Source organism: Mus musculus, chromosome 12 (genome assembly GCF_000001635.26).
Source record: "Mus musculus strain C57BL/6J chromosome 12, GRCm38.p6 C57BL/6J".
Classification (NCBI taxonomy): domain Eukaryota; kingdom Metazoa; phylum Chordata; class Mammalia; order Rodentia; family Muridae; genus Mus; species Mus musculus.
Window position 1 is genome coordinate 73722336 of NC_000078.6, and position 25123 is coordinate 73747458.

Genomic DNA, 25123 nt, shown 5'->3' on the forward strand with positions numbered 1-25123 from the left:
ATGGGGCAGACAATGTTTCTCATGTGTAGCCTCAACAGTATTTGATTACATGTCACAACACAATCCTTTGATCTTAATAGGCTGTAATTTGAGTGGACTCAAAATCCGATTGGTGTTCTCAAGGGATATCCGGTGAAGCATTAATCAGAGAGATGGTGGACCGCGTGTGAATGGAATGGCTAGCAAGTGTCCTGGTGTGCTCGTGTTGACATTTTCTGTTCACCTGTAGCTAGAGTCTTCCCACTCTGTAAATTACGTTAATACCCTAGTTGCCACATGTGATGGCTAGTTTTTATGATCAGCCTGACACAATCACAAGAGCCACCTTAGAAGGGACTGTCAATGAAACATTGTGTAGATCAGGTTTGCGTTGGGCATGTCTGTGGGGGAATTGTCTCAGTCACATTAATTGATGTGGGAAGGCCTGGCTTGAATGTGTGTGGCACTATTCTCTGAAGTTGGGTCCCAGATGATACAAAAGAGGAGAAGGTGAGCTGAGCACAGTTTAGCCTGTATGCATCCATTTCCCTTGCTCTTGACTGTGCGTGTGAGGGATTAGATGTTTCAAGTTCCTGCTACCTCTTCTCCCCTGCTCTGGTGAGCCTGTGGTGCTTTGAAGGAGAATAGCCCCTGTGAGCTCAGGTATTTGAATGGTTCCTGGTTGGTTGATGGAATTGCTTAGGTGTGGCCTTTGGAGAATGTGTGTCTGTGTGGATAGGCTTTGACCATTTAGAAACACACTCCTGGCCACTCTCTCTCTCTCTCTCTCTGTCACTTTGTCTCTCTGTCTCTGTCTCTCTGTCTCTCTCTCCTTCCTGTCTGGATCAGGATGTAAACTCTCAGCTACTGCTCTAGCAACATGCCTACCGGGCTCCCTGCTGTGAATTCACCCTCTGAAACTGTAAGAAAGTCCCCAGTTGAATGCTTTCTACCGAGTCTCTTCACAGCAACAGAACAGTAAGAGAGGAACTGAAACCCAGCGTTGTGTGCTAAAATAATCCTTTCTCCACTAAAAAGGATTTAAGGGAGAAATGTGTTTGTTCATTTTATCACAGCAACAGAGGTGAACCCAGCAATGCACTCGTTCTTCTCTGGTAATACAGTTCTTGCTGAATTACCCTACACTGTAAAACATAAATCTGTTTTATGGTACAATCCTAAATACTAAAACAAAGAATTTTCTGTCAGAAATTTACTATCTGTGAGTTGCCCGTCTCTACCCTGAGTGCCCCAAAGAGAGACTCTTACCACATTAACTTTTAAAGAACAATGACCTCACTACTTGGAATGACTTCCATTGTAAATCAAGCTAATTATTATCAGCCCCACAATAACTGAATTGTATACACGTTCCAAGATCAACACTTTACCTACATTTGCCCCCCGAAATCTCCTTAACATCATGGTTATCGCCATTGATTAGATAAATAATTCTTAGGGAGATGTACTAACCAGGCTGCTAATGGCTAGAGAACTGAGAGCTCAAACCCTGTCTAACGAATGGTTCTGCTGCCTTCTCTGTTCAGGAGAAACTTGAAAACTGGAGAGCCGGTATCTTATTCTCCTTATGGTGTTGAGGTAACTCTTAATCGTGAAAATGAAGGCAGAGGGGGATGAGGAGTGAGGCTTAAAGGTTCACGTGGCCTGACTCCTTCGGGCCTCTCTCTCCTCAGAACCCTGCACTGATGCAAGGGCAAGCTTGCTCCTCTAGGTTGAACGCCATACTTCCGTCTGCTCTGTGAATGTTGTTCTAGAGAACATTGTCATTGCAGTCGACGGTGTTTCCGGTGAGGCGGCATCGATCCACTTCCTGAAGCTTCCTTTCAGTTTCTTCTATCTGTGGCTCAATTCTAATTTTCAATTCAATTCTGATTTTCACCTATTTCACTTACTCTTGAACTCAGGCCCCCATGTTCATAGTCTAACTGATATATATCTGACTTTGAAGGGAGAACTCTTAATCAGGATAGATTAAAGTGCTATTTTTGTTCTGCGGATTTGTTTAATGGGACACTTTTAATTCCATCAGGCTCCTGACTGGGACCAGAGTCTTAAGGGTGAGGCTCTGAAAGCCAAGTGCTTGGAATTCATCCAGAGTCAAGGGCATATACTGAGTCACAGAGAGTGTGAATTAGATGCATGCAGGAATCTAATAATCAACTGAGGAACTTGAGACAGCTCTGTTTATCATGTGTGTCCCAAGATGGCCTTTATAAGAACTGAAATGCTCTCTCTTGAAGATTCCTCTGAGCTGTCTAAATAAAATTGTTGGTTGGATAGTTGGTTGGTTTGGGAGGCTTTACCTCCTGGGTGTGTGTGGCTTCTTGTTCAGCAAGTCATAAAGATGATACCATTGGCAAGTCCTCACCAAGTAGGATCTCAGAGAAAAGGGGAAGAACTCTCTCCAACATGAATTTCTCTCTTTCCATTGACTAAATCCATGGGGTAGATCAGAAGACAGGCTGGCTATGTGTTTTATAGCTTTTGTGCAGAGGGAACAAAGCCTATGTCCTGGGAGACTCAGCTGCAGAAGGCTCTGCTCTTGTGCTTTTGGTGTAGAGACTGTTGCTGGCCAGAGCCCTTACATCAAAACCAAGGTGAGCTAGAGAGCAGGCAGTCATGGAATCAGCAGGCAGTCATGGAATCAGCAGGCAGTCATGGAGTCAGCAGACAGTCATGGAGTCAGCTTTGACAGAGGAGAAAAACATTCTGGTTACCAGGGACCCAGATGGTGCATTAATACTTTCTATGTAACATGGATGTTCTTCCAAAATCAAACAGAAAAGCCAGAAAAATAAAAAGGCATACAGGGCACATATAGCAAGCAGCACAGGAACCTTTTTCTATCATGCTCCATAAACTGTATTAAAGGAGAATTCAGCCATCTCTTAACATTTCAACTGCAAACCACTCAGCCCTATGTTACACACTTGCTTTGATGTCTCTAACCAAGTATGGAATGTATTTGTGATTTATTGGGTAAAGAGGAATTACAGCAATTTAGATCCTGATGCCTGCTGACCAAGTTTCACTCAAACACCGAGTATATCTCAACACCCATTCTACCATGTGAGAGCCTGATTGTATCAAGTCTTTTGCAGCCCTTGGCAGACTGCAATCAGTGTTCACTCCTAAAGGGCTGTTACTTCACTGCCCCATTTTCCAGATGTGAACCAGCCTACAGAGGCCAACAGTCAGACCTGGCATGCTGACTTCTCTTACACTCACAGAGTATGGTATTAAATTTTGACCTTTCCTGAAAATCACCTTTGATATCTCTTCAGAAAAACTTGCTTCTGCCTTGTTTGTCTTTTTTTTTTTTTTTTTTAGCTCATAAGACTGTGGACATCTGTCCCAGGACAAGCACTCTAACAGAGCTTGCTATTCCCAACTCGTTCTTAAACTTACAGTTCAGTGAGGTTAACTCTATCCCTATAGGGACGGTTCTGTTAAACTAGACCCTGAATACAGCAGCTGACTCTCTGTGAAGATAAACTTCTCACACATTGCTTACCTCTTTTCTCAAGAGCAGGATCAGGGGTATTGGGGCCTGGTTGGTTCAGATACTTATGTGGTCTGAACTTAGTTGGGTGTGGCTTTGCTTAGCAAACCCTTGGTGAGATCACTCTGAGGAACGTTGCTTCCTTGGCTAGAGATTCACTAGGAATTTGCTTGCAAATCAGTTCTGTGTTGGATCTATGGCAGATGTTTCATGCCTGAGTCATTCTGCTCTGCAGTTCTCCCCTTCTGGAAAACTGGGTCAATGTCTCTGGTTCCCATCTCCCCGGCCTCCCTTTCTCCTCGCCATCTTTTATGAGCCAACTTGCGAACTCCCCAGATAATCTCTCATTTGAGCCCGGAGTTTTGTAGTCTTACCTCACCTGTTTTAGGCTGCATTTCCATATTTGCATTTTTCCTCTGTGTTCAATCAGAAGAATCTCTTTGAAGAAAGGTGAGAGTCAAACTCAGTAGCCCTGTTAATTAACACTTTCTCTTCCAATGGCATCATTCTTTCCACTGAGAAGCAGTTTCGTTCCTTCTTCACTTGCTACACAGCAAGGATGGCCACCTGTTGCCATCTGTCATTCAGAAAGGACCAGACACAGAGGTGCTCAGAGTGTGAGTAACTTCCATGGGAAATTTTGGCTCTGAGCTCTCCCCAGAACTTTTTAGTCATAAGCCTGACTCCCTTCTTGCCCGACTTTGCTCATTCAGAGACTACTCCTCCATTGTCACCAGACAGTGACCAACGTTCCGTATTCTTTTTCCAAAAATGTATGGAGAACTCACGGTTTCCAGCTAAGTGGACTTACCTGACATACTGCCTCTACTCAGTCTCCCCTTTCCCACAAGAAAACACTTGGCCTTTTCACTTCCCCTGAGCAACCCTTAGAGACCACTTTGTGTTCAGTAACCATCGTCTCATAGCCAAGGACAGACGTAAGGTTGAACAAAACCAATAATATTCCCTGGTGGAGGACACAGTACAGTGATGGAGGCAGTTGTCAATCAAGTCTGTCCAATGCCGGGATGCAGGGAAATGCAGTGTCCTGGTTGAGAATTTCCCCAGGGCGAAGGGTCTGGCTAGGGAGAGATGGAAGATCTTCTTAGGAAGTAACTCTTAGGCTCACGTCACTAGTGAGGAAGAAGAAAAGTATCTTTTAGGCTGAAAGAACAGCAACTGTAGATGCCCAGTATCAGGAAGAGTGGTGAGTTCTAAGGCTTTTAAGGGATGTGTAGTTGGAACCAGTGAGGCATATTTTCTCACAGTTAGCACTCCATTATCCCAGAGTCATCTGATGACTTTAAAATTTTATTAGACGTACCTCATAAATAGTTTATTTAAGAGTTAGGTAAGCTGGTCATGTTGCCAATCCCTGGAGGAACCAACCAGTCACTGTGTGTTTCTTGCATCCAGGACACCCAACAATAGGATTTTTACACCCCAAAGATTACCTAAGGCCAGCTTTGTTTTTACAGGTGAGGAAACTCAGGTCTCAAACATGCAACCAGCAAATTGCTTCACACAGCAGAGGCTCTGTCAGGATGGGTTGTCTGCAGTTTGTAGTCCCATGTCCAGAAACTGAAAATAGGATTAATTTTTAACTTCCTGCTCATTGATGAGTTAATCAGGTGTTCTGAGGCATCCATTGGGGCTCCATTTCATCAAGGGAAAATCTAGTCACAGCAAGAGCAGGTCAGGAACACAGTGTGCCACGCACCGTGTGAGAAGGGTTAGCTCTGCAATGAGTGTGGTAGGGTCCTCTCCTTGGTGGCTTTGTCTGTAGGATGAGATAGACAATCCACAGACCACTAATAGCAGGTAGAGCCCAAAACTGGAGCATGCCCAGTATGTCAGTTCCATTTCATATTACACTCTCAAAATACCTCACAAAAAGAACTCAGAGAGGGGAAGAATTTGTCTAGTTCATGGTTAGCTTTTGACCGTCATGGTGGAGGAGGCACGATGGAATTCATGGCAGCTTCATCTGGGTGGTGGTAGCTTGCCCCATGGCTTGTTCATATTGTTCCAGGCAGATTAGGGAGCAGAGAGCTGTGGCCATCAATACTCACCTCTGGTGAGCCACTTTTATAAGCTAGGCCATTTTCCCAAAGGTCCCACAGTCCCTCAAGATAATGCTACCAGCTAGAGACCAAGTGGTCCATGCACTGGCATGTGTCTGTTGGGGGGCAGTTGCAATTGCCTTTACAGAATACCCAAGGTATCTTGAGAATACAGGGAATGCCATTCAACGTGAGACATTCAGGCAGACTTCATGGAGGAAGCGACATCTGAGGTGAGTGTGGACCGTTACAACTGAACAAGGATAAGGATAGCTTTGTGGCTGTGGAAAGGGACCACAAGAGAGCCAAGCAGAGAAGCAAAAAGATAGATGGTGACCAGATAGGTAGAAACTAACGTACAGGAATTGTGGTAGTACCAAAGCCTAAAGGTTGAGATACAGGGGAAGAGGGTCCCCTGGAGACAGCAGGAATGAAACTGTAAACGGCTTGAAATGTTTGGCTTCTGCATCTTTTAGGATTCGGCACCATTACCAGTCACAGGAAGCCTAAAAATGCCAATTACTTAAGCCATATAGAAACATGATTGTCTTGTAAAACTCAGGGTCAGCCCAGCTCGGCCCCAGAAGCTCCACAGACTCCTGTGGGACCCGGAGGTCTGAGTATCCAGTTCTGACACCTTCATGGCCATCTTAGTCTACAATACTAGCTAAGAGTCCTGGGACTGCTTTGACTTCAAATCCAGGTAGTCAGAAGGGCTGAAGGGCGCTGTTCCAAACTGGGTATGCTCCCTTCTTGAAGGTATACATAATGTATATCATGGGGTTTGCTGGAAGTTGGCTATATGACTGCCCCAGCTGCAATAAAGACTGAGAAATACAGTGTAATGTTTCAAGAAATCATCTCCAGCTAAAGTCCAGCCTCTTGTTGTTAAGAAGGGAGACCATAGTTATGAGGTGAGAAAAAGTATGGACACTGTCTTTCCCAGGGGGTTTAGACTGAGCAGTCTGTGTGACAGGAGTACATTTTCGTCTTGCATGTGTCAGGAGGTAGTGGTCCATGTGGACATGTGCATGGTGGGTGGCAACCCACGGGGTTTCTGTCTGAGCCAGTTACAGTCTTGTGACCTAAGTAGGTTTCTATCTGAGGCAGTTACACTCTTCCTGCTGAGAACTTAATGCTGACCTAACTTTTATTGTAATGTTGAGACAGTCCATGTATTCTTTTTCCCCATTAATTAATTTATTCACTTTATATCCCTACTGCAGTCCCCTCACCTTCCAACCTCTCCCCCCCACCCCCCAGCTCACAGCTCCCTGTCCCCTCTACTCCTCCCCTTCTCCTCTGAGAGGAGATTAGGCACCCAGCTAGGAAAACAGGATCCATAAGCATGCAATAGAGTCAGGGACCACACATGAACATCAAACTGCACTTTTGCTACATATGTGCAGAGGGCCTAGGTCCAGCCTACGTATGCTCTTTGGTTGGTTGTTCAGACTCTGAGAGACCCCAAGGGTCCAGGTTAGTTGATTCTTGGTCTTTCTTCAGAGTTCTTATCCCCTCTGGGTCCTTCAATCCTTCTTCCCCCAACTCCTCCACAAGACTCCTTGAGCTCTGTCCAATGTCTAACTGTGGGTGTCTGCACCTGTGTCTGTTAGCAGTTGGGTGGATCCTCTCTCAGAGGACACGTATGCTGGGCTCCTGTATGAAAGCACAACAAAGCACCAACAATAGTGTCAGGGATTGGTTTGTGCTCATAGAATAGGTCTCAAGTTGGGCCAGCTATTAGCTGGCTACTCCCTCAGACTCTTCTCCATTCCTGTCTCTGAACCTCCTTTAGGCAGGACAAATTCCAATTTCCCTGAACCTCCTTTAGGCAGGACAAATTCCAATTGGAAGGTTTTTGTGGGCCTTCTTTCTGTATTCTTTCTGCTAATAATTTGAGTGATTTTCTGTGAACCTGGCCAGCGGATCCAATCCTGGTTCTGGATACCTGGGCAAATTGCTGAAGGCTCCAAGCCTTTTTTAACCCACTATCCACACACGTAGAGCCAGTGTCTCTGTAGGATGAAATGGAAGCCTGTAGTCTGGCAGCTTCAAGCCTGCTATGTCACGAGGACATTCTTTTTCACATTCCAGTCAATCATCAGGTGATCTCGATTCCTTCCACTTAGGAGGTTGAAATTATGCTTAGGACAATGCAGCTGAGATGAGATTCTTCGGACAGATGGGGTCTTATCTTATTCAGCCCTTTGAAGAGCAGGTTTGGTGTTTGTTTTTTTTTTTGTTTTTGTTTTGTTTTCTTTCTCCAGAATTATTTGTATTTCAGTTCTCCTTTGGAGCGATGATTATTTCTCGTCTTATCCTATATTTGTTACAAACCTTTGAGGTGATTTTTCTGGCAAGGCTGTTGGGTCTCGGGACAGGTTGTGAAAGACCCTGACTCTCTAATCTTGTCTCAGAAAGAACAGTTGGACTCTTGGTTTGTTTCTTTGTTTACCCCCTCTAGTGAAGTGAAACAAAATTTGAGGTGGTTAATTTGAGGGGAAATGCAGGGGTCTTTCAAGACCTTCGGTAGACTGAGAACCCTGAATCCCAGTAATGCCTTTTCTCAAAGATCCAGCTTAGTGTCAGAGCAAAACCCAAGCCCCAGGATACCTAATTGTTTTGTGTACTTCATTCATTCAGTCATTACATCAGAGTGGCCGTCCTGACATGCCATGTCTGTGCCTGGCTTTAGTGTCAACGAAAGCTGTGGTTATTTGTAACTCATTGATAAATGTGCTAATCGGTTTCCCTGGCTAATGAAATCAGACCACCAGTTTGGCTCTTTTTTCCTACCAAATTGACCACAAAACCTGTTTTTCATTGTAGTTAGCGACAACTTGGATTTATCTGCTGAGCAATAAAAATGCAGCAGGTTGACCTTTCTGTACTGGCTGAATGCCACCATTTGTCAAAGGCAATTGAACTGGACAGCTCAACAAATGTCTGAACTGCCCCCTCTACTCAGCTTTGTGTCTGATTCCTGGGGATCAAAGGAGGATATAGATGAGCCCTGGCCTCAAGCTGGGGGCTTGCTCATGCCCTTAGCCTGATGCTTATGAAGTATCTCCCGTGTTCCACATAAGGCTCTAAGCCCTGGAGAAATATAAGAAATAAAATAAACAAGTCCCTCTTCCTCTCAGGGAGGTTACACTCTAGCCCAAGCAGACAAGCCAAAAGTATGGAATGATAAATTCTATGAAGAAGATGTTGGATAACTGAGGGTAAAATCGATGGCGTTGATTTCACAGGGAGAATCAAGAAAAAACTTCTCCAAATAGGGGCCTTTGAGCAAAAAAGAAGAGCCGGTCTAAGAAGGAGGATTTATGTGAATGTCTCTTGGGAGCACATTCAGGATAAAGCCAGGGAAGGAGGAGCTGGGCATGGCTTGGGCGTGTCCAGGGAAGGCAGACATTGCCCTCACATTGCTTCTCACTGTCTAGATGATTGAAGGCTGCATCCTAGCCTGTTTCTTACCTGCTCATTTTCATTCAGTCTCATGTATCCTTTAGTTGTTGGCACGGGACATAGTGACATTTCTTCATTTATGTTTTACCTCTGTCTGTATTTGTCCATCAGAACTCAGTGTGTGTGTGTGTGTGTGTGTGTGTGTGTGTGTGTGTGTGTGTGTAAGATTGATAGCACCACGGTGTCTCTATTGATCAGAGAGCCAGAGAGAGTGGCTTCAGCCAGGCCTAGAGGTGCAGGCTGGTAAACCCAGCTGCCCAGGAGGCTGAAACGGGAAGGATGCAAATGTGAGGCTAGCCCCTGGCTACATGGTGAGTTCAAAGCTAGCATAGATAACGGAAGGAGGCCCTGCCTTACAATTAAAAGAGGTTTTTTGTTTTTTTTTTTTTTTTTTTTTTTTTTTTTTTTTTTAAGGATTAGGAGTCTGTCTCAGAGGTAGAACCCTTGCCAAGCATGTGTCAGTCCTGTCCCCACCCTTAAAAAATTAACTGTTTACGTATAACGTTAAAAGTACATTATGCACAGACATGGCCAAAAAGAGCAATTGTTAGCTGCTGCACTGGGAATACCATGAGAGCTAATGCTCCTTCGTTCGTATTCCTGTCGGGCTCCTCAGTCCCTTTTCCTCGTGCCTGCGAGTGCTCCCAGTAGTGTTCTGTGCATGTACAGGCTGTGTCTGAATGTTGTTGAAAAGCAAACAGTGGCCTGTCCTACGTGTACAGAATTGTTCCTCTGTCTCTATAGAGATACAACCTAAACCTTTACAAAAATGTGAGGCGAGCCCGCCTGCTTCTCTCCGAAGGGTCTCACAGTATCGGAGCCCTGGAAGAATTTTGCTGTTTGTGTTGGAGAAACTGCAGGGGTTTTCAGATTCTGCAGCAGGCTTATAAAAAATCTTATCTTAGCAGCATAGCAACAAAGCTGTCTTCCACGTGGGGAGGAGACGCATCGATCGCTGTCACTAACTGGGCTTCAGAATAGTATGCACTTCCCCATGGTGGGCAGTGGCGTGCAGCAGTGGAATACCTCTGTTGAGGAGACAACAAAACCAAATCCTGTCAAGGGAGGAAAATGAAGAGCTAGCTCCTGTTTTCTGAGAAAAGGTGGGGGCAGTCTGGAGGCCCAGCCCTACCCCAGAGTTTTCAGTGAAGCAAGGAAGGGGATAACAATTCCACATGATTCCAGGAGTAAGATATTTGCCCCTCCCAAGTCACCCGGTGAAGATTTTAGCACTCCCTTGACAAAGAAATGGGAGGGAGGAGTGGAGGAGGCCAGGTAACACTGGATTACAAAATTCTTTCTTTAGAGAGTCAGGTCCTGCTATGGAGTCCTTCCCAAGGGACCCATAGCTCTTATATTGATTAAAAGAAGAGAGACAGACAGAGACAGTCAGAAATCAGGAAAGGAGACAACGCACAAGGCAGAAAAGCAGGCCTTTATTTAAAGAAAAAGTCCTAGCCAGCTGGGGTTGAGATAGACACTGGCATGGAGTCAGCTTCCAAAGCTAGGAAAATGTTGACAAGCATGAATTGTAACTGAGAGTGCTGTGGGGTCCTTCACTTCCTTGAGATACTGAGTCTCGGGAACACAGGGTTGGCCTAAGGAACACTGAGGGTTTACTGTCTCCTCTGTGAACAGGTTCAAACCTGCCAAAGGCTATCCGAGTTCCCTTCTGACTGATTTACGTGTGTGTTCACAGCTCTTCTTTCCCCTCTGCGAGAATCAGGTTGTGTAATTCAGAAGGCTAAAAAATAACAGAGCAGAAATAAGTCAGAGACGTTAGCTGAGGTCCTCCACCTCTGCCAGGAAGGTGCCCACAGGCTGGAGACCTCTGTGAGGTCTTTGTTTCTCCCTCTGCAGATCCCCGGCCACTCCAAGAAGCCTGCGTGTGCTGTTGGGTTCCAGCAGCATTTAAGAAGTAAAACCCTGTTCTCCACAGCTTATTCCTGTAAACTAGGAAGTTTGTCCTCACAGGCCAGGTTCCCAGCATTTCCTGGCATCTCAGCCTTGGCAGCAGGCTTGGGAAAACTGGGATGTTTTATGGCCGGGAGGCTGAGGCATGATGGCTGTGTGTTTGCCGCCCAGTGTGTCTGAGGGCTGCCCAGCTTCCTTCAGTCTGCCACGGTGACTGTGTTCATATTCTGGTTTTATAACAAGAAAGAGGGAAAGTTGGGCTCAGCGTCAGGGATGTTGTCAGAGTCATCGGCCAGGAGGGGTGCCCCGTGCTAGACGTTGTGGCTTTATCTCTGTAGTTCAGGTGCTGGGATTCAAACCTGAGACCTCAGGAGCACTAAGAGTGTGCTCCCACACTGAACTATACCTTAGCCTACGACCTTGGTTTTCTTAATTCTGAAACATAAGACTTACTGTTAGAAGCTCACAGTACTGTGTTTTGTAAGGATGAAAATGTGTCGGAGATGAAGATGAGGCATAGCTAACGCACCAGTCTATGCAATAGAAGAATTGAGCAGTGCTTCTAGTTTTGGAAGAGTGTGGCTGAGCTTATCCAGGCAAGGGACAGCTCAGACCCTGTGCTGTCGTTTATCCCGGACAGTCCCCAGTTCACTCTCAGAGGCTCGGTTTAGATAGAACATTTGCCACCACCTATGAAGAGGTGCCTGTCTTCTACTCTCCTCCCCAAGATACAAAGCCAAAGGGAAAAGGATTCTTTCAGATGTGGGGTGGGGGATCCCCTGAGTGGGGGAGACTCCCCTCCGTATCTCTCTCTTAGACTGTTCTTCCCCAGTCCATGAGTAGTAGGTTCAGCCCCTTTCTGGGGGATATCGGTATTAAGTCCCATGCATAGAGTATTTGCATGTCACCCATACAAATCCTCCCATTTACTTTAAATCCATCTCTACGTGGTATTTCAAAGCGAAATAGCAGGGGAAAAGTCTATCCATGTTCATTCCAGAGAGAACTCTTGTTCCTGAGTGTTGTGACCCATGGCTACAAATCCACAGGTGCAGAGGCTTGACTTTATTTGCACGAGGTATACATTTATCTGTGCTTGCAACTTTGAATTCATTATTTATCTATTCATCCACCCATTCATTCAACAGTATTCACTGAAACCTACTGTGGACTTGGGAATGCACCTGTGACCAAGATAGGTCATCTCTCCAGGGATCTAGATCCTTGTATAAAACCATAAAGAAGTAAAAGTAATGACTAGAGTAGAAAGAAATGGTTCTTGTTTGCAACTTTGTTTCCTCGAGCTAAAGGAGGAGAAGTGACAGACAAAAAACCCTCCATGCTTTTCATTATTTATCGTCTAAAGTATTTCTTAGCCGGTTCAGACTGCTATAATAAAATACCACGGTCTGATGTATACACAACAGACGCGTCCTTCTCACAAGTCTAAAGTGCGGGAAGTTTAAGATCAAGATGCGGGTCTATTGATGTCTTGTGGGAGTTTTTTTTTTTTTTTTTCTGGTGTATAGGAATGAAGCAGCCAGTGAGCACTCCCTCTGCAGTCCCCTTGATAAGGACACTGTCTCCGAGGGGGCATGCCCAGTGCACATGGGTATATGCATAGGCACACACAATAAATAAATAAATAAATAAATAAATAAATAAATGTAATAATTTTTTAATTTCAGTAGATCTCGGTTGGGGGGGGGGTGTCTCAGAAACTAGGGCAGTGCTAGAATTTTCCAGTGTACTGAGTGTTTTCCACCTGGTTGGAAACATTGAACTCTCTATGTCTGGGCAGAAAGACTGCTCAAGGAGAACCAGTGGGTAATCTAAGCACTTGGGGAAACAGTAGGATCCTGTCTTTCCTCGTGGCATTTCTATGCGTGGGAGTGGCTTCCTATACCCCAGCCTAGGCCAAGGGGAGCACTGTCCCCATTCACTTGGTTTGCTAGCCCGAAGTGCTACCCCTGCTCCAGCTAAGTTTGCAATTCCTAGGTGAGCCTTCTCCAGGAGAGCTCTTCTTCCATGTCTCCCTAGCCAGTCTGTGCCTCCCACCCTCCCAGGAAGCTTATTTTCACTGTCAGCAAACTCAGAGATGTGGAGTCCATCTTCTTCACAGCCCCTACGAAGGAGAGAAGGCTTTGTTAACTGGCTGACATCCCCTATTCCCAGACTAAGAGGAAAGAAGATATAAGGGGAATCCTTCCATCCTTCACACAGTGGCTCTTCCTCAATAGGCATTTGATGAAATAGTAGTAACAGTTCCTACTGGTGGAGGCCTTCGGAGAGGCCTCTTACAAATCACTGGTGTTTAAGTGAAACTACTGCCTCTGTTCTTTTTGGAGATCACACACATCCTCACCCCCTCCTCTCCCCCTCCCCCTCCCCCTCCCCCTCTCCCTCTCCCTCTCCCTCCCTTCCCCCTCCCCCTCTCCCTCTCCCTCTTCCTCTCCTGTGCACTGCCTACATTTCCCTGCTAAGGTCTTCTTTCCTGTTACACCAGAAACAAACAAACAAATAGAGAAAAGACTACAACCGACTAGTGGGCTCTGCACAGCATAGGAAACAGTCACCCTCCTGCTATGTGGATGTAATTTGTCCCCTCCAAAACCTGTCTTGGAGTTCAGCGTCTGATGTAACAGTGTTGAAAGACTCTAAGAAATGATTAGGCTGGTGCGGCGCACACACCTTGAATGCTGGCACTCAGGAGACAGAGGTGAATGACTTCTAAGGTGGCTGATCTACACAGTGAGCGCTGGTCTGGCCAGGGTTGCACAGTAAGACCTTGTCTCAAAGACACAGGGGAGGCCCTTAGGACATAAAGAGAGGTTGATAGAGTTCTTAACAGACTGAATTTGTTGTTGCAGGGACACACAGTGGCCCCTTGTTCTCTGTGTCTTCTGCACCTGGCATCTGCCTTGGCCTTTCTGCTGTGCCCTGGTAGCACAGGGACCTTGCCACATGTGTCTGTCCAGTCTTAGACTTTCAGCTTCATAATCACAAGCTGAATAAACGCTTTTCTTTTATACATTGTCCTAGCCTCGGGTGTTCTGTTATAACAGCAAAGGACAGACTAAAACATCTGGACCCTTATGTGTATCATAGCAGTATTCATGTCAACCAAAATATTGAAATAACCTAAATGTCCATCAACCAATGGATGAAGGGAATTTGCCTTGGAACACGACTTAGCTTTTTAAGAGGAGGAGGGAAACGCTGTCCTTTATAGCGGTGAAGATGGTCCTAAGGGATATGGCACTAATTCAGGCAAGCCGGACAAAGGAGGACAAACAGCATGATTTCATTTAACTGTGTGATCCCAAAGAGTCAGGCCCATAGAAGCAGAGTAGCCTTGTGGGTGCCAGCATCTAGAGGGAGGTGCTGAACAAAGTGTTCAGAGTTTCGGTAATGAGAGAGAAATAAATTCCAGAAGTCCGTCCTACAGCACGGGGATTGATAACAAACAACGTGTGATGGTTTCTCAGTTTGCTTACGAGGGCTCATCTTGTGTTGTGTTGAGTACTCTGAGCACAGAAGGAGGGGAAGTGCAGCAATTTTGGAGATAATGGGTGTTTAATGCATCAGTTGTAGTGATGACTACATGGATGGGTACTTAACCAAACATACCAAATTGTATGTGCTAAGTATTTGCATCTTTTGGGGTCAATCATACCTCAATAACTTAAAAAAAAAAGAAGTCTCCTCTTTGGTCCTTCATCTTTTAACACAGTTATTGAAAAGAGGAATGTGTTGAAAGACCAGTGTCTCTGGTTCCAAGAATCGCCAGTGCTGATGGTTTTTAACTTATTCCGTATAACAGCACTGGCAGCTGACACAACCTTTTGAACTTCCCTATTTCTGAGGCACTAAAAGAGAGGGATGAAGCAGAAGGGCGAGAGCAGCTCAGGTTGGAGTCATGTTTCCTAGGTAGCAATACAAGTCTACCTAGGTAGCAATGTCTCCTCTTGGGATACAGTGATGGAGGGTAGACTGGCCACTGATATCATCAAGACCCAAGCAACAGTGGAAGAGAAAGAGAAGGTAGACTCTAGTCAGTAACATGTCTGACTGGTGGAGGTGCACACTTTTCCTTTCTGTGAGACATCAGTCTTGTGTGTGCAGGAGGAAGCTGGAAGCTGCTAGCTGTGTCTAGCAGCCTCTGTTGCTGCCTCTGGGAAGCCACTCTGCCTGAGTCCCCTACCCCGCTCCTTCTGCTTGGTGGGCTTGTTTTGTATTCAGGGTCATTTCCTTCCCAGGAACTGGGGAATCTGATCTAAGATTAAAGCAGGCTTAGTTTTTCCCATGTTACAGAGGTAAAGATGAAAATACTGGTAGCAGTTAACTTGTCTTGCTTAAGGGTTACCATATGGATATATTATTACAAATGAGGACCTTCTTAGCATGGGAGGTAGACTGTGCCAATGCACGGTTTGCAGAGCCATGTAGAGACAGAAGAGACTCCGGAAAGATGCCCCCTGACTGGTCCTCTTCCGAGGGACCAGGACATAGAGTTTCCACTTACTGTATTTGGGGTGGGCTGTGAGTTATGGAATAAATACACTGTTTGTGGTTTAAGTGTACGCTTGGTTTGGACCCGTCACCCCAGGCTGTGCACACGACACTGTACTCATTTGCCCCTGCTTGGCTGATGCCTCACACAGATGCAGACTAGGCTATGGTCTAGTCAGTCATGGTCTAGTTTAACCATGAAGGAAATTTCTCCACCATTCCATTATGAGGATGAATAAGCCCTGAGCACCTGCTGTCTACTGTGTTTGCTTTTGAAACTCAAGACAAATGAGATAAGAGACACTTTCACAAGAATTTGTCTGTTGGGGCTTTGAACCATGTGTGTATGTGTGTGTGTGTGTGAGTGCACACACATGTGCACACATACACGATGTCTTAAAGGCTTAATGTAGGCAATACAACAAGAGCACAGAAAAGGCAGTCATTTTGATGGGAAGGCCTTGAGGAAGGAACACCTCTTGAACCTGTGTCAATGTAGGGCGCACCTGCCAGATAGGTTAGAGCAGGAAGGATAGAGGCATGGAAACTAAGAAATTGTGAAGATTCCATGTGATCAGGATGGGAGCCCGGGAAATGGCTGGGATGAAGTCACATCTGAGGAAAGCTGAGGTCGGGGCAAGGGCAGTTTTGAGATGAAGCTACAAGGTTTCAGTTTTCCTTGTCTGTCAGTGGCAGCCATCAGATGTTTGGGGAACAGACCAACAGTGGCCAGCCCAGAAACCAAGATTTCAGAATTTTTGGTCATAGGCCAGGCAGGAAACAATTCTCCAAGCAAGCCAGTGGGGAGAGAAGAGGGATGGAATTGGTAGCGCAGTAAAGCGAAAGTGGACAGAACGAACATGGATGGTAGAGCCCGTAGACATGAAAGATGGCCCAAGATTTCCAGTGATGAGCTTTTAACTTTCCCCACCCCCAAGTCACCACAGCCAAGGGGTGACTTTTTACTTCCAGTCTTTTTACTTCCAGTCTTTCAAAGTCTGAGAAGTCAAGACAGCCCTAGTAGCTATGCCCAGAATGCAGTTAGAAATACAGACTGGCATCTCCCAAGAGAGGAGCCAGGGTAGAGGTTTACATTCAAGAGCCAACTGTCCAAGTGATGTTTAAACTCATGGGATTGAATTCCACAGGTAGAGGGCAAAGGCGAGTATGCGTGGGAGGGAGGATCCTGAACAGGACAGCCTGGGGTCTGTCACCTCAGCATGCTCAACTTATATGTGCAAAATGGCTTCCAGTCTTCCAGCAGGCGACTGCTGCATGACTTGAGAGAGACAGAGGTACCTTTCTCAGATTTTCACAAAGGCGCCGTGTGATCTAGCAGGGATGATGGAAGTTGATGTAGGCAAGAATCAAGAACAGAGCCTCCTAGGGAACCGCCCACCCTTCCAGGGAGGGCAGGGAGGAGGACCTGCCTAAAAGACACTTAGAAGTGGTTAGAGACTTACATAGGATTATTGTGCTTGGTTGCTTCCTTAGTCACCACAGGGATCTCTCATCTGCCCTTGGTTTCGTGACTCAGGCGGACCTATACCCCCAGTCCCACCAGGTCATAGCATCACCCCCTTCCCCAGACCAGCTGGGTTTGCTGGTGATCTATCTCTGTTGGGTTAAGATTCGGAACTGTCACACTTGTGGCTGCCATGTGCTCCTGAAAGCCAATGCTAGGCAGGTGACCATCATCCTTACGAATAGCTGTCTTTGTTTAGTGACCATCGTTGTGCCTGCTGGTGGAGCAGAGAAAGCGGTGCTCTCTGCCCTGTGGTTCATCCAATCACAACCAGGTTCTAGGCAGCCAAGATTCAAGCAGGAACAAGCCACAGCAGCCCAGAGCAGGAGGAACCTTGGCTACCCTCAGGTCCTTCCTTCTTTGGGCCGGGCAGGGTTGGGGAAACTTCTTGCCCTGGTGACTGCATAGAGAAGAAAGGATCTCCCCAGAACAATGGCTTGGAAGCTGGCCTGGATTCCTCATGGCTTAGCTACAGAGGCTCACTGCCTCCCCTGTCTGTGTTGGTTGAGACACTAGAAATGTTTCTTGCAGAAAAGAAGGCATGTCCCTGTCCTGGCACGTGATCATCTGCCCATACAGACCTGGCCCGGCTTCATCTGGCATTTCTGACCTTCTTCGCATGGGTGGAAAGTTACAGGGGTGAGGACGGGTGACAGCAACACCTTTCTGGCCAGGAATGTGCCATCTGACCCAGATCACCTTGTGTCAGCAGGATCCAGGCCAATCCAGGGACATCAGAATGACAGCGCACCTCAGTGAAACACAGCAAGCTGTGTGGGTGGGGCACCACCATGTTAGTTTCCTAAGCCAGCCAGGCAGTGCTCTTTGCCTGTGAAATAGTTCAGAATGAGAGATTCAGAGTTGGCTTGAGTAAGAAACTGAGTCTCTTTCCTTTTTTGGGGGGTGGGGTGGGGTGGGTTTTAGGGTTTTTGTTTGTTTGTTTGTTTTGGTTTGTTTTTGGTCTTGACTATCTGTGAAGTGTAAGTCTTCTGACCTTCCTGACTTTGGGCAGGAAGCCTTGCAAGAGCTCTGAGAGAGGATCTCCTAGAATTTATTCTGTATGTGGGCTGGTGATCTGGTGCCGTGTGTTTTTTGTGATGTGTGTGTGTGTAGATGCCAGAAGTTAACAGGTAGCTGGGGGGAAGGGGCGAGTGTAGCTTCCTAAATAACTCTCTATCTTATTTTTTAAATTAAAAAATATTATTATGTGTGAGCATGACCTTATTTTTAAAATCAAAAGTATCATTGTGTATGAACATGGAGTGTGCATATGTAGGCACGCGTGCCATAGAGTATGTGTGGAGGTCAGAGGGCAAACTTAGGAAGCTGTGCTCTCCTTCCATCTTTACATGGGTTCGGGGACTGGGCTCCTATCATTAGGCTTGAGCACGCTTATCCACTGAACAATCTTGCTAGCCCTTTATTTTATATTTTATTATTTTATTTTATTTGAGATAAGATCTCACTCCCTTATCTGAACCGGAAGCTCTCTGATTCTGCGTAGCTGTACGGCCAGTGAGCACCAGAGATTCACCTATCTATCTCTGCTCCAGCCTGACAGCACTGGGGTCACAGATATCTGCCCAGCTTTTATAAACTGGGCACTAAGGATCCAAGCTCAGGGGCGTATGCTTACCCACAGACCCTTGACCGATGACCGAGCCATCTCCTCAGACCCCCATGGCCTCTTCTTAAAGACAGAATTCTAAAGCATAAGTTGTTTTCCTGTCATCTCGTAGGGGAAATCTAGAGAGGAATCCAAGGCCAACCTTCTGGAGTTTTGTTCCCCAGAGGCCTTCTCTGGAAAAGTTAGGAAACTAGCTGATTCCCAAAGGAATTAATTTATTAACTTTGAACAAGAAATTAATTCCATATGCTGGGAATCGTGTTCTTTGGTTTGGGCTTAAAGGATTTTCTGTGCTTCTAAATGGTTTTCGATGTACTGTTCCATCACTCTGGAGTTTTCCATGAAATGCAATAGCGAATTTCATCAAATGAGCCTTTCATCTTGATGAAGGACCCAGGGCTCTCATTACTCCTTTTCTTCCTGAACTGACCTTTTAATTTTATGCAGGATGCACAGGGGCAATTTGTCTTGTCTGGTCCTAATAGCACATTGCCGAGAGGATGGTTAATCACCGGGCACACACATTCGTCACTGGTGGTTGTATGTACAAGCTCAATTTTTCTTACATTAACTGGAGAACCAGACTGAGCCAGAGAGAGAACGGTGCATCTGGATGGGTGCGGAAGGGATATTTGCCAGCAGATACAGAGAGTGCTCAGACCATTTCTTCCCCTCAGGACCACTGTGCAGAGAACACTAGTGGGATGCTAGGGAAAGTATCTAGGCTGTAAGGACTTCACACTTAAGGGGCATGGAAAGGGAGTGCAAACAAATTTGGGAATAAGAAAAATTAACACCTGTTCAGCTTGCCTAAACCAGTGCCTTGTTTGGGGACCAGAGAGCTGAAAAGTAAGCTTGAGAAAGGAGAAGAAATGCAGCAGAAATGTTAGCGCTAAGAGGAGAGGCTTGTACTATGAAGGGTACAAGAGGCCTCAGAAACAGGAGCAACTGTGAAGACAGAATTTGTCATCCAGGAGAAAAACGGAAGGGAGGCTAAGCCAGAACCCTTCTACGGTAGGCCTTTTTTCCCTGCAAGCCATTTAGCATTAGTACTTTTTGTAAGATATAAGTAAATTCCTAGGAAAATGAAACCTCAAAATGATGAATTAAACAGAAGCCAAGGGCTGGAGAGATGACTTGACAGTTAAGAGCACAGACTGCTCTTCCAGAAGATGTAAGTTTGATTCCCAGAACCCATGTCAGAAGGCTCACAGTTGTCTGTAATTCCATCTCCGGGGGAATCTGACTCATCTGGTTTCTGTGGGTGCCTGCCCTCCTATGCACACAGCCACACACACACACACACACAGAGACACACACACACACAAACACACACAGCCACACACACACACACACACAAACACACACACACACAAACACAAACACACACACACACACAAACACAAACACAAACACAAACACACACACACAAACACACACACACACAGCCACACACACACACACAGACACAGCCACACACACACAAACACACACACACACAGCCACAGACACACACACAAACACACACACACAAACACACACACACACACACACACACACAAACACAAACACATACGGCAGGGGGAAAAGAGAGAGAGAGAGTTAAAGTAATAAAATAATAACATATCTTAAAAATAATAAGTCCAAATCTTATTAGATCAAATAGCTATCTATCACTGGCAAATAGTTGCAAAAGTCCCTATACTCTCCTTGTTGCCCTTATCTCACCACTGGCCAGAAAGCTTGCAGACAATCCATGGCCCACACGTTTGAGTAAGGCTCCTTGTCGAGGACAACACATGATAGGACAGAGGGCTCCCAGGAGGCTGGGTGTGCTCCTCTTCAAGGTCACTGAGATCAGACCATAGAGCCTTAGCGATAAAGACAAGGCCAGAGTGACTGCTGTGGCTGGTGGTAGGGGACTGTGAACTCCAAAGCCATCTGGGAGCTGCTTTTAGTCTCAGATGTTTGAGGAGAAGGTCAGAACTATATTTTAAACAAACAAACAGCTGGCAGAGCATAAAGAAGGAGTAAAGCAGAAGAGACATGATGGGGCTAAATAGGGGCATGGAGACTCAGTGGAGAGAGAGTATCTGATTCTAAGTGTAGCTGAGGATAACTCAATCCTTAATGATTGGCTGGAGATGAGAAGTGGGAGGGGAGACCATCCTTCATTTCCCAGGTGAAGAACTGGCCCAGAGATATGGCAGAGCTGTGGCCAGATCCTCTGATTTCTGCCTTAGGACAAATGTTTTGTCCCTTGGCTATCATGAAACTTTACACTACATAAAACCCACCCACTCTGATTGGTCTCCCCTGGTCCCACCCTCTACAGCCTGTCTGGCTTCTCTCTGCCCTCTGCCATGGTCCATGTCTCAGTAATAGAAGCCACTCCAAGAGTTCACTGCATCCAGCAAGAACCAGTTAAATTCACATTAATCCTGTTTAGGCAGTGTGATGGAATTTTAATACCCTTCTTTTGAAAGAACCAAGATCTGGTCTCTTGATACTGAGTTGGCTGTAGACACTGGTCATGAAGTATTGATGTCTGGAGTGAGAAAGGCTTGAGGATATCGCCTTAGAAGATTCCTGGGGAGCTGTCCGTCTCGTAGACCACCACCAAAGGAAGAGACCCCAGAAAGCAATGGCAGCTTGACAATATGCTTGCTGTCAGGTGACTTAACAGCGTGAGTCCACCCAGCTTTCTAACAGTTTCCACACCTCCCCTAATCCAGCCTCACCTGGCGTCTTAAGTTAAATCATTCCTGAGAGAGAAGAATGGCTACTGGAGCCTACATGTATTAGGCACCAGAGGGACCCCCAAATGAAAAAAGACAGAGATAAGAGAGAGAGGCAGGCTCATTAGGGAGATTAAAAAAAGAAATCTCATAAGAACAGCCTAAGATGGAATTTTGGAACTTCTGCCCCCTCTTCAGACCCCCATGCCTTCTTTTGGCTTTTCCTGGTAAAGAAACACAAACATCAGTTGTGTGAGAACACACAATTGAAAACACTAACATGTTAGGACGTACCTGGGTGTCTAAACAGCAAAGACCAAGCGACACATATCAAAGGAGGTAGCCTTTGAAAGGCCTGGGGTTCATTGCTCCTTTGAGTCTGTCCAGGTGGTATCTGCTGTCCTAAAGTGATTTGTGTCCTAAATCAATTAGGCACAGCGGGCAGGTGATAAGGATTAGGTGTTGGAGGTTAACTTGATTTGGTCACTTTGGGATGTGCAAATACTAGACGTGTCGTGAAGTCCACTCCCTGGAAAGTGTGTGCTTGAGCTTTGGAGACTATTATTTCTGCAGAGTGGGAATAAAGCTCTCCAGTCTCAGTCAGAGAAGCCGGCGATGTCCTGCCTTGTCCTTTAGCCGCTTACTCCACCTAAAAGGAGAGGTCACCTGGTGGTAACCAGGTGACATCCAACAGCTCAGGATGAGCCAAGTGCAATCTGGGCACCACACCAACCGGAATGGAGACTTTAATTCCTTTCTTAATACTTCACAATTCTGTCTCAGTGTTCATGTGGACAAAGGTATTGTGGCTGGCTAATGGCGTTCAACCATTTCTGAAATACGCTGACATTGGGACTTTGTCTCCTTAATGCACTGCACACAAAAACAAAACAAAACTTTCTTTTTAAAAACAAAGCATTCACACAGAGCCAAGAATGTCCTGGGTCAACAGTCCTCAGCCTCCCTCCCTGGACTGAAGAGATCTTTGGGCTCAGATGGAGAAGCAGAGATCTGCTACTTAGAGATCACTCTCCAGGTCCAGCCATCTGGCCTGGGCCAAGCACCTACTGTGTGTGTCAGGAACTCAGGGGACACCTGCAGTAGCAGAGCATAGGAAGTCACTCACCGTGTTTGCAGACAGACAAGGCCCATGTAGCAAGCAGTTCCCGGTGTCATGAAGAGAAACAGTGTGAAGCTGGGGTGAGTGGGCAGTTCCCACGCAGTCAGTAATCTCCTCTGCGTTAAGAGTGATGCCACTGAGTTTGGTCATTTTGGAAGTCTTTCAAGAGGAGATAGATTTGAGTTTATAGGAAAACGAAAACTTGAATTTGCAAGAGGAACCGAGCTAAGAGCAGCTGGGACCACAATGAGTCGACATGTAAAGAGAGGGATCTCCAGGCATGTCGGAGGAGCTGTGGTTCAGGATGTACACATTGTGTGAGGACGATGCAAATCCCCTTATAGCACCTCTGTGTATAATAAACAACCCACATCTGGATGATGAGACCAAGTTCTCTTCTTCAGGCTAGACTCAGCACTGCTTCGATACTCCCATGAGCACAGTTGCTTTATTCCTGCAGAATGCCCACTCGCTTCCCTCCAAACCTTACAACTCCCAGCTGTGAGATTTTGCCCTTGTCCTGTGTGCCTGGCACAGGATTCCATCTTTAGTAAGATACACACATCATCAACTTGGACCCTGCTTCCCAGGGAATGTAAAATATATCCCTGCTCAATTAGGTTGAGAAATAATTATAAGAATTGACAAGTGGGATCCCGTGAAATTAAAAACTTTTGTACAGAAAGAAACTGTCAGGAGAACAAGAAACATCTTACAAAGTGGAAGATTATCTTTGCCTGTAACATGGTAAGAGATTAATGTCTGGGATCTACAAAACACTCTAAAAAATTAAGCACACCAAGCCTTCATATCATTCAGTCAATAAGAGAGTTAATGAGTTGAGTGAGGTAGCTCAGTTGATAGAGTGCTTGTCTAGTATGCAAGAAGCTCTGGGCTGCAAAGTCATTCTCAGCTGTGTATAGTGGATTTGAGGCTAGCCTGGGTCACATGAGACCCTGAGGGAGGGAGGGAGGGAGGGAGGGAGGGAGGGAGGGAGGGAGGGAGGGAGGGAGGGAGGGAGGGAGAGAGAGAGGGGAGGAAGGAAGTTAGTAGAGAGGAAGGGAGGGTCGGGGAAGAGAAGGGGAAAATAAATATTACTTGAAAAAATCTTTGTCATCAGGGAAATGCAAATAACACGACATTGAGCTGATCCCATCATATAGCAGTCAGAACAGCCACCATCAAGAAAATAAATGTCAACAAATGGTGGTGAGAACACAGGGATAGAGGAGCCATAGCTGGTAGAAAAATGGGCTGGTATAGCCACGATGGCAATCAGAAAATGTTTCAGCTAAACTTAAAATAGAGCTGCCATGTGACCCAGCTGTACCTCTCCTGGCAAACATCTGCGGGACCCTAAGTCAGTATGTGACTCACATGGCCCAGACAACGAGCCAGCCTGGGTAGTCATAGATGGATGAGCAGTTGAAGAAAACACAGCCCGTCCACACAGTAGAGTATCACTCAGGTGTGGTGGGCGGGGAGTGAAATGCTGACATTTACAGAAGAATCAGTGAAGCCGGAAATGGACACATTAACCTAAATAAGCCTGACTCAGAAAAATAAGTGTCATGGTTCCTCTCATGTGCAGAATCTAGATTTAAATATAAATATTAATATGTGAGAGTATAAGAGGGGTTATTGGTGAGAGAGACATCTTGTGGGAAGAAGGAAGAAAAGAAGGTAACAGGGTAGAAGAGACAACTGCCACATTTTCTCTTACATGTGGAATCTAGACTTAAGCATGTGTATATATGTTTGGCCTATGTATGTATGGTATACAAGGAGGGGAGACTATTTCAGGGGGTGGAAGGGAACTGCTGGGAAGGGAGAGGACAGAAGGAGCAAGGCCAAAGATTTAAGTGTGAAAATATGATAAAGCCCATTGTGTCATGCAGTAAAACATGAAGTGGGGTGAAAACAACCAAAACTCACTGCATACATGGAGAAGCTGTCAAAGAGTAATGCTCCCTGTGGTAATGTTCGATTGAACCTTATGTTGTGCAAAGGTGTCGCCTTCCTCATTATACACATGGACCAGTAGTGTCTCTGTATAGGTGACTTGCTGGCACTCTGGGTATTGACTATTTAGATTACAGCCTCGCAGCCTTGGTATTTTTAAAAGAAATTGAACTATTGGGGAGACTGACCAGACTCAAATACCTGTTATTGCTGGGTGAAGATTTTTTTCAACGTGCAGGAAAGAAAGACATTACTTCTTTTTTCAAAAGATCTCTTTGCCCACATAGAGGCAGGCAATGTACTCTGCACCAAAGCTAAGATGTAAGCTAAGAAGTAAAACTTCTCCTGGTCTCTGATTTTTGTGTGCTTCTGAGATCGGGGAAATTAGGACAGCTCAAGTGTCGGCATTGACCGCATTGTTTTGACAGAGTGTTTTTGACAGAACTGGACACATTCTTTGAGTAGTATCCCCACATATAAAAACTCAGATATTTAAAGAACTAACTGGCTCTTTTGGGATAACTGGGCTCTTTGCAAAAAAGCAAGTGCTGGAAACAGAGTGACTCAGAAAATGTTTCCTGGAGGGAATTTCTTGGGGGAAAATTCAATGTCTTCTATGCATTTTGCTTTTGATGGGGGAACCACAGTTAGTCAACGTCTTAAATATGTCTCTCCCCCACCCCCTGCCC

At 45.7% G+C, this 25123-nt stretch overlaps 1 protein-coding gene across 2 annotated transcripts in view; it reads left to right on the forward strand.

Moving 5' to 3' along the window:
• Prkch (protein kinase C, eta) overlaps positions 1–25123 on the forward strand; it is a 193390-nt gene that overhangs the window by 137540 nt on the left and 30727 nt on the right. The gene's annotated exons all lie outside the window — the stretch shown is intronic.